The sequence below is a fragment of the Danio rerio genome, chromosome 9, assembly GCF_052040795.2.
Source record: "Danio rerio strain M-AB ecotype USA chromosome 9, GRCz13ab, whole genome shotgun sequence".
In the NCBI taxonomy this organism is placed as follows: domain Eukaryota; kingdom Metazoa; phylum Chordata; class Actinopteri; order Cypriniformes; family Danionidae; genus Danio; species Danio rerio.
Window position 1 is genome coordinate 2111314 of NC_141029.1, and position 10078 is coordinate 2121391.

General features: G+C 33.8%; 1 long non-coding RNA gene across 2 annotated transcripts; it reads right to left on the reverse strand.

The window, feature by feature from the left end:
* Positions 1–5308: 5308 nt before the first annotated feature.
* LOC141376042 (uncharacterized) lies at positions 5309–9870 on the reverse strand. 2 transcript variants are annotated; one of them, XR_015499107.1, is made up of 3 exons: positions 9719–9870; positions 7505–7654; positions 5309–6121 (listed from the first exon to the last, which is right to left on the reverse strand). It is a non-coding gene; the product is annotated as an uncharacterized LOC141376042 (long non-coding RNA). The 2 variants fall into 2 exon arrangements; XR_015499108.1 differs by lacking the exon at positions 9719–9870 and adding an exon at positions 7749–7897.
* Between the last annotated feature and the right edge of the window lie 208 nt (positions 9871–10078).

The window sequence follows — 10078 nt, forward strand, 5'->3', positions numbered from 1 at the left end:
AGGGAAGGACCAGCGTTCAGACAGAGAGAGAGAAAGACTGCGTCACACTGGCTAGGTTAAATATCCTAATGATAAAAATAAATCAAAATCATCTGCTGTTGGTCAGTCGAATATTCAGTATGCTGAGAATATGATGCAAAATATACCATATACAAGTACTATATACGGTTGAAGTCAGAATTATTAGCCCCCCTGAATTATTAGCGCCCCTGTTTATTTTTTTCACCAATTTCTGTTTAATGGAGGGAAGATTGTTTCAGCACATTTGTAAGCATAATAGTTTTAAAAACCTATTTCTAATAACTGATTTATTTTATCTTTGCCATGATGACAGTAAATAATATTTTACTAGATATTTTTCAAGACACTTCTATACAGCTTAAAGTGACATTTAAAGGCTTAACTGGGTTAATAAGGATAAATAGGCAGGTTAGGGTAATTAGGCAAGTTATTCTATAACGATGGTTTGTTTAGTAGACTATCGGAAAAAAAATCAGCTTAAAGGGGCTAATAATTTTGTCCCAAAAATTGTTTTTAAAAAATTCAAAACTGCTTTTATTCTAGCCGAAATTAAACAAATAAGACTTTTTCTAGAAGAAAAAAATATTATCAGACATACTGTGAAAATTTCCTTGCCCTGTCAAACATCATTTGGGAAATATTAAAGAAAGAAAAGAAATCACAAGGGGGCTAATAATTTTGACTTCAACTGTATATATATATATATATATATATATATATATATATATATATATATATATATATATATATATATATATATATATATATATATATATATGTATACCCTTAACATTCTACACACAATCCCCAATAATGACAATTTGAAAAAAAAACATCAGTATTCAGCCTTTGCCTTGAAGCTCTAAATTGAGCTCAGGTTCATTCTGTTTCCACTGATCATTCTGGAGATGTTTCAGCAGCTTCATTGGAGTTCACCTGTGCTCAATTCAGCTGATTGACATGATTTGAAAAGGCTACACCTGTCTATATAAGGGCCCAGGGTTGACAGTGCATGTCAAAGCACAAACCAAGCATGAAGACAAAGGAATTGTCTGTAGATCTCAGAGACAGGATTGCCTGGAGGCACAAGGCTGGGGAAGCTTACAGAAACATTTCTGCTGCTCTGAAAGTTACAATGAGCACAGCAGCATCCATCATCCGCAAGTGGAAGATAATTGGAACCCCCAGGACTCTTCCTAGAGCTGGCCGACTATAAGCTGAGTGATCAAGGGAGAAGGGCCTTAGTCAGGGAGGTGATCAATAACCTGATGGTCGCTCTGTCTGAGCTCCAACGTTCTTCTGTGGAGAGAGGAGAACCTTCCAGAAGGACAACCATCTGTGCAGCAATCCACCAATCAGGCATCTGTATGGTAGAGTGGCCAGACTTAAGACACTCCCCGCCTGGAGTTTGCCAAAAGGCATCTGAAGGACTCTCAGAGCATCAGAAATTAAACTCTCTGCTCTGATGAGACTCAAATTGAACTCTTTGGAGTGAACGCCAGGCGTTACGTTTGGAGAACAGCAGGCAGTGCTCATTACCAGGCTAACAGCATCCCTAGAGTGAAGCATGGTGGTGTTGGCATCATGCTGTGGGGATGTGTTTCAGCAGCAGGAACTGGAAGACTAGTCAGGATAGAGGGAAAGATGAATGCAGCGATGTACAGAGACATCCTGAGTGAAGACCTGCACAAGAGTGCTCTTGACCTCAGACTGGGGCGACGCTTCATCTTCCAGCAGGACAATGACCCAAAGCACACCGCCAACATATCAATGGAGTGGCTTCACAACAACTCGGTGAATGTCCTTGAGTGGCTCAGCCAGAGCCCAGACCTAAATCCTATTGAACATCTCTGGAGAGATCTGAAATCGTTGCTTCCCACCAAACCTGATAGAGCTTGAGAGGTCCTGCAAAGAGGAATGAGCAAAATATCCCAAAGACAGGTGTGCAGAGCTTGTGGCATCATATTCAAAAAGACTTGAAGCTGTAATCGCTGCCAAAGTTGCATCAACAAAGTATTGAGCAAAGCCTGTGAATACTGATGTACATCTGATTTTACAGCTTTTTTTATTTTTAATAAATTTTCAACAATTACAAAAACTCTTTTTTTTCACTTTGTCATATGGGGGATTGTGTGCAGAATGTTGAGGAAATAAAGGAATTCAATCCATTTTGGAATAAGGCAATGAAAGTATGAATACTTTCCGGATGCACTGTATATATATATATATATATATATATATATATATATATATATATATATATATATATATATATATAGAATGTATATGCATATAAGTACATCTGTAATTAATGTCTGTAATTGCATTGGTAATTACACTGTTGACCTTGCCTTACACCAGCGGTTCCTAAACTGGGTTGTGGGACAAAAAAGTCCAAAAGTCTAATCAGTTTTATTAAGCTATTAGATTTACCTCATATTTTCCTCATTTATCATATTTTCCACAACCCACAGAAGATAAAAATACTAGTTTATAGTTGCATAAAAAATCAACAACATGCACATAAAAAGCCATTCGCCTTTTAATTATTTTTCATAGGATTGTATGTTAGATTAGATTTTATATGTTAGATTATCAACACTGATTGATTTCATAGCACCAGGTTAAACTTGACATACATTAAGGATAAATGCAGGCCACAACTGAACATCCTAAACATTTGGTACAAATGCATGAGCGAAGAAAAACGACATGCCTCAATGCCTTCCAGAATTTCCCTCCACAGCAAGTGACATCACTTGGGAGCAAGTCACATGCGTTTTCTACAGATTGTTCTGCCTTTTTAACACCCTGTAGCAGAGTTGACCAGAACACAGAGACACACTAAATGTGTTTTATTATTACTAAAATTACAAATAATACAGAAAATAGATGCTTCATGCTAATGTTTATTAACTTATTAGAGTAAACACTCAAATAGATCAAAATTTAATAATTTTTTTGTTAATTGAAGACAGTCAAAACATATTTACAAGATATAAAATGTCCCTAAATATCCATATGGAAATTATTCTAGAGATAACCTCATGTTACTGTTTCATTAAAGATTTTGTTTTTGTAAAATTAAAGGATAGACCTTTGGGGACACACAATGACCCACAATTCTAGCATCCCCCATATATATATACACACTAGTGTGTGCAAGCTCATAGCTAGAAACTATTAGTCTTCATTATTTTCAGGCTTGTGACAACTGTAGCATGATGCTGCACCCTAAATGGAGGCCATAATGTAATGTGATGATGTATGGAGACCTGCTAACATTAACACAAGCCACACTACTCCTTTCACGTGCTACACTAAAAAGAGAGAAATTGGTGGAAGGGCATTGCTCTTCAACTAAACATCACAAATGTGCCGTTTCAGCAGTGTTACAGCAAATCCGGGAGACATGCCTGACCTTTTAGCATGACTTTATAGGAAGAGCAGGCCAGATATACAGCTTGCTGCTAAAAGACTCCATGCATGAAACCAGCTCCAGTATTTAACCATTGATTCTGAATGTTTTGGTTGACAAGATTCTGTCAGTGGGGATAAAGAAAGATTTGGGTTCTCAGTAATAACCGTTCATGGTTTATAGGAGTCAACCATTTATCCAGATTTCAGTGCAAAATCCCATAGTTCCACTAATATGTGACCCTGAACCATAAAACCAATCATAAGTGTCAGTTTTTGGGAATTGAGATGTATGCCTTATCTGAAAGTGGATAAAATAAGCTTCCTGTTAATGGATATTTTGTTAGGATATGATGTATTTGTCAGAGATACATATTTGTGGCATCTGAATAGTTCAGAAAATCTAAATAATCACATTAAATGACCAAAATTGTAGTTGAATTGTTTTGAATTTGAATTTGTATTGAATTTTTTCAATATTAAAATTGGGAAATGTACAAAGTTTCTTCATAGAACATGATATTTCCTTAATCATGTTCGTTTAATATATCATATTCCTTAATATATCTTAATTCCCAGTATCTATCATCAATGATGCATATTTAAATATATAGAATCTGAATGGTTCAAAAAATGCAAATAAATCACAATAAAATTACTAAATCAAATTTTCATCAAAGTGTATTAACAATTAAAATTTTAGTTTTCATATTTAAAATAGGGAACTTACAAAACTTCTTCATAGAACATGATTTTTCCTTAAGATATCATATTCCCTAATATATCATATTCATTATATCTTAATTGCCAATATTTATCATCAGAGATGCATATATTCTAATATGTGGAATCTGAACGCTTCAGAAAATTTAAATAAATCACATTAAAATGACCAAATCAAGTTTTCATCAAGGTATACTATTAATTAGAAATTTATTTCTTATATTTAAAATAATAAATTTACAAAATCTCTTTTGAGAACATGATCTAATTTAACATGAATTTTTGGCATAAAAGAAAAATATGTATTTACAAAATTCAATTTACTTTTGGTTTTGACAAAAATGTACATGTGCAACATAAGGCTCCAGGTCACACGTCTTTTCTTGATTGTTTTACTTGACATATATTATTATTTAAAAATTAAAAATGTTGTATGCTTAAAATAGGAAGTTTACTAAGTTTCTTTATAAAATATGATATTTCCTTAATATAGCATTTCCCTAATTCCCAATATTTGTCAGAGATAGATATATTTGAGTATGTGGAATCTAAATGGTTAAGAAAATGTAAATAAATCACATTAAAATGATCAGAATCAAGTTCTTACTTAAATATATTATTGATTAAAATTTGAATGTTTACATATTAAAATTAGGAAATTTGCATAAACTAAATGAAGTTTTCATCAAAGTATATTAATAATTAAACATATAGATTTCTTATATTCAAAATTGGAATTTTCAGAGTTTTTTCATAGAACATAATATTTCCTTACAATATCATGTTCCCTTGATATATCATATTCCTTAATATATCTTAAATCAGAGATACATATATTTTAATAAATGGAATGGTTCAGAAAATGTAAATAAAATACATAAAAATGACCAAGTTTTCATCCAAGTATATTGTTAATTAAAAATTGAGTTTTCATATATTTAAAATAGGAAATTTACAGTTTCTTCACATTCTTCATTTCCTTAATATTTCCATAAAACGTTGGCACAAGATCAAAATCTATATTTTTGACTTGTACCATGTATTTTTGGTTTTGACAAAAATATACCTGTGCAAGACCTGTGGTTTTGTGGTCTAGGGTCACATACATCAACACAGTATAATATTTTATTGAAAGAAATGTCAAGCCTGCCATTTGTTATCACAATTTTAATTCTGTCAGGTTTAATCTCTCCATCCGATGCCTGGAATACAGTGTTGCAGTCCTCAATACATGTCACCACATTTGCTCTGAGAGAATTACTGCTAATCACATCACCGCCTTGAAGACTAAACAGTTGATTTGGGCACTCTGGAAAAGAGGCTGCATAATGAACTGACACACATAGAGAGATGCTTACATTCTGCAGTCGGTTCAGGTGTTAAATTATTATTTATAATAACAGTTGAATACTATTTTTATAATGTTAACACAAAGTGCACAATGATTGACTTGGGTTGGGTAACTTAAGGCAGCAATAATAAACTCAGATGTCAGTGTGTGGATTTTTCTATATTCACTTTAGTTATAGACTACTCAACATAAATATCCATCAATTTAAAACCACTTTAGAAGTATTAAAGCAATATATAAATTAATCAAAAGCTGAAAATACTTCAATGATCACTTAATAACACGAATAAATAAACGTGTTTCCATGATAAAAACCCACACCATAGTAACATTTGAATGAACTGCTCTTTTAATTTAGCTCCTGGCACTTTAATTTGGACAGTGAGAGCAATGTGTGGTTACAAAGCAAATGGGGGAGTTGGTGAAACTCAGTGCCAGGTCTTCATTCACATATTCTGGAGGCAGGATCTCATTCAGGATCACAACGCCATATATTACAATCCTTGATAATTGCCCAGGTACTTGTTGACTTGAAACTCCTCCAGTTCAGAGCGTTGTTTGCTGAAAACTTTGTGTGTCTCAGTACTGGTCAATCAGCATCTCTGCCGCCTGCAGAAAATAGTGAAAAGTATTAAAAACAAATAAATACATAATTTAAGTACACTGTAAGAAAAATTATATGATCAATTAGTCTCGACAACTTGTTTTTAGTTCATTGTAACTTATTAAACTAAGTTAATCAAGTTCTAAGTTAATTCTATAAGTTAAGCAAGCTATTTTAAGTCAGTTTAACATAATAAAAGTTCAATGGACTGGTAAGATTATTTTGATTCAACACATTTAAGGCAACAAGGATTTTTTAACATTGTAAGTTATATAACATTTAAACAACAACACTTTGTTTTTTAAAGACATTATTTTGTATTTTCAACCCGTTTGGTGTTTATAAACAAACCTACTGTACTTGAGAGAAACGTTGTGAACTCTCACAGAGATCTATGCATACATGTTGTTATAATTGTTGGGCAAAAATTTGGGAAAGTTGGTTTTACATTAGCACATTCAGACGTTCTCCTTAATATTGTAATCTCTGAAAAGTGTTATTTTCAAATTACAAATAGTGGAATCATATTGTCAACCAATGACTAGTACAACAGTGTATACAGTCAATTAAATAGTGCTAATGTTGTTCTGAAGTCAAACTTGCATGCTATTTCAGACCCAATATTTAAAGTAGAATGCACTCAAAAAAAAATAATAATAAATCAAAAAAAAAAAAATATATATATATATATATATATATATATATATATATATATATATATATATATATATATATATATATATATTTTTTTTTTTTTTTTGTGCTTGTTCAAAGTACTTCAATAAAATAAGCTGAATCAGCACAATACTTGAGATTCATTGGGACAACTTAATTTTTTATGTTAAATTTACTTAAATTTGTTTAAAGTTTTAAGTTAATTTAATCGATTTGTGTTGGGACAACATTAATAAATTGTGTGGAACCCTGCATTTTTACAGTGTGTGATAAACAATATAGGGAGCGTGCCACGATTGCCACTTTAAAAAATGTACGAATATGAAACCAACTTTTTCTCAATTAACTTAAACATCTCCTGAGTGATGGTTGAGATGAGAGTCCTATGTTTCCGTGAATGAGGTAAAGTTGGTTTTATATTTGCACATTTGTTCAGTCACAACTTGTGACGTGCGCCCCGCTACTTTGAATACTGGGTCTGAATTGCATGACTTTAAAACAACTCTGAACAGTGATGTACTTGCTAGTGTTAATATAATTTCCCAATTTAGAATATGCAAATATTATTAAGGAGAACGTCTGAACGTGTGAATATAAAGCCAACTTTACCTCAGTGTCCGCGTGCAGTATACATTGACTACATTTAAACCTGTAGTTCGGCAGCCGTGTAAGCCTCACTATAGCGTTTCTATCATAATGCACTTGAAAAGAACCTTGAAGCATGTCCGAGGTTAATCGGGTGTTGACATGATGATCCAAAATGCTTCTCGTCAGTCTCTCCCGGGCGCCTCCGGGCTAAGACGGGGCCGCAGTTTCCCTCTGATCCTGACAGTAGTTGGCCGTGAAAGTCATAAAGTTCCCACCTGGGTAACAGTTGAAGAACGAGGTCATTACGTCTCTTAAAGCGCCACTTTAAACGGTGAATGATAGCTCGCGTCGCTTGTCTTCATTACTTACTGTACTTTCTGGCTCAACATGTAAATATTGCCTACAACAAACGAGGGGAGGGGCTTGTTTTTACTCTGACCAATCGAGATCGACCCATATGCCGGCTGGCCTCCGGTGGTGCTCCGTTTATATCGTTATATGTACATGCCTGTAAGTATAAATGGGTCTGATTTAAATTGTGGATTTATATACCTCCCTCGCCCTAAGATCTCTGAGAAGTGATTTGCTTTTGCTTTGCAGGACTGTCAGGGCCCTCAAATTCACAGGCTATTAACAATAAGGCTCATTATTCAACTAAAACGCACGAATGGCTCTCCACACAGGGGGGTATTGTTGATATATTTATTTTTCTAGACCACACTGAGATCTACCTAGATAATCTAAATTAATCTAATAGCCGAACTGATGTTTTGTTTTGATATTTTTTGTGCATTGTGATATAAAATAAAGATTGTAAACGCTTTTCTCGTCATTATTGCGCGTGATGAATTGAGTGCTCGGTTCTGCGGTTTTTGTCCCCTTTTGAGCTGAAGATAGACGCAGCGCATCTGGCTTCTCCCCTCGGAAGACTCGGAACTGCTGTCGAGGAAAATTGTGCACAATCAGTGATTGATGACCTTAAGCTACCAAATACCCATGACAACTGCAGCACTCAAACTACGACTTGCACTTATTTTCTGTAACGTGCTATTGAACGCTTTTATTTGGAGCCAAAAGAACAGAGTGAAAAAAAAACTAGTGTTTTGAAATTGACGTCGTGTTTGTGAATAAGTTTCGCATATGAGGATATGAAGACTTGTGTTTTAGACCACGATAGACAGCCTCTCCTGTGTCTGCTAGTCAAATCCAATAGGCCTGTTTGTGATTCTGTTTGTCATTCTGATATGAAAAAGGATTACCCAAAGTAAGACACATCTGGAGCTCTTTAATCTTTGTAGTATGATTATGCATTTAAGATCTTAGAATATTATCAGTTCGCAGCTACAAAGCTGAATAACTGTGGCCAGATTTAAACAAAATAAGAGAAAATAAAAACATATTTCTGCATATTCATTAAAGATTTTATTTATTTGACTTAATTATTTGATTTATTTACAATAATTAGGGTGTACGCGGTGTTATTACACTGAAAAAAAAATTCAAAGATGATTCCCTGGGTTTACTCTTTTTTTTTTACGTTAAGTGGTTGTAAACTATTTATTTGGGCTGAATTTAAACAACCAAATTAAGTTGAACAGTATTATTAATTATTTTTTTTTGTTTAAATTCAACATAAATAAATTGTTTGCAACAGTTCTGCATGCAACACTTCTGATTATTATCCATAATATATAAGCAAAAGGATGTAACTCGGTTTTGTTTTGGCCATTGTGGTCGTGTCATTGGCCAATGTCCTCGTTATCCAACTATTTCTTAACTGAAACAAGAGCCAATTCAATGTTAACTTAATATTAAACAGTTATCACTACATTATTTACCAATATGTGGCTCTTTTTGGATTCTCGGAAGATGTAGAAATTAAAAATGCCAAACACAAAATATGTTGGGATCATTGATAATTTTTACGCCCCTCAAAATGGTCTCAGATAGCAGTGCGACATTTTAAAGTTTGATCAATACCTGCTTTAATATGTACATACAAATAATGAACTAAAAACTGCACGAATTATTAAAGAAAAGCCTTGTATCAGAAAGTAATTAGCACAACCAGCAATTATTTATAATGATTTTTTAAAACATATATTGTTCCGAGGACTGGAACGAATAGTGTAGTGGTACATTTAATAATAAGAGGGCTTAATTTTACATTTCAGCAGTCATTCCCCTCATTTAAAGATCGTTGCTTCAGTGTTTTGGATATGTTTTCAGTTCCCAGTCGACGTATTTATTTTTTTCTATTTAAGTGTAGTGGATTAAAGTGTATTAAAAAGGTGGACATTTTATTTAGATCACAGATTGTGAAAAATATACGTCCTTACCCTTAGTGATTGAACCCTCTGCAGCTTTTTGGCAGTGTGTCTTTGCAGTTTTGAGTTCTCTCTCATCCATGCCATGATTGCAGAGTGTGTTGTCACAGTCTCTCTCTCTCTCAGGACAAAGTTTGGCCTCTTGCAGTTTGAAATGTGTTTCCACAGTTGAGAAAGCAAAAAGCTTTGTTCATAAGGAGCTGGAATCAGTAGCGAGACTGAAAGCGACGAGTTTTTGATTAATGAGCTTTGAAATGCCTCGCTAGGGGGAAGCCGGGAAAGAGCCTATTCTGTTAGAGACGGCTTGCCAGTGCTTACAAAGGCAGTGACGCTTTAGGCTATTCATTACCACTTATAAGGTGCATTTTAAAA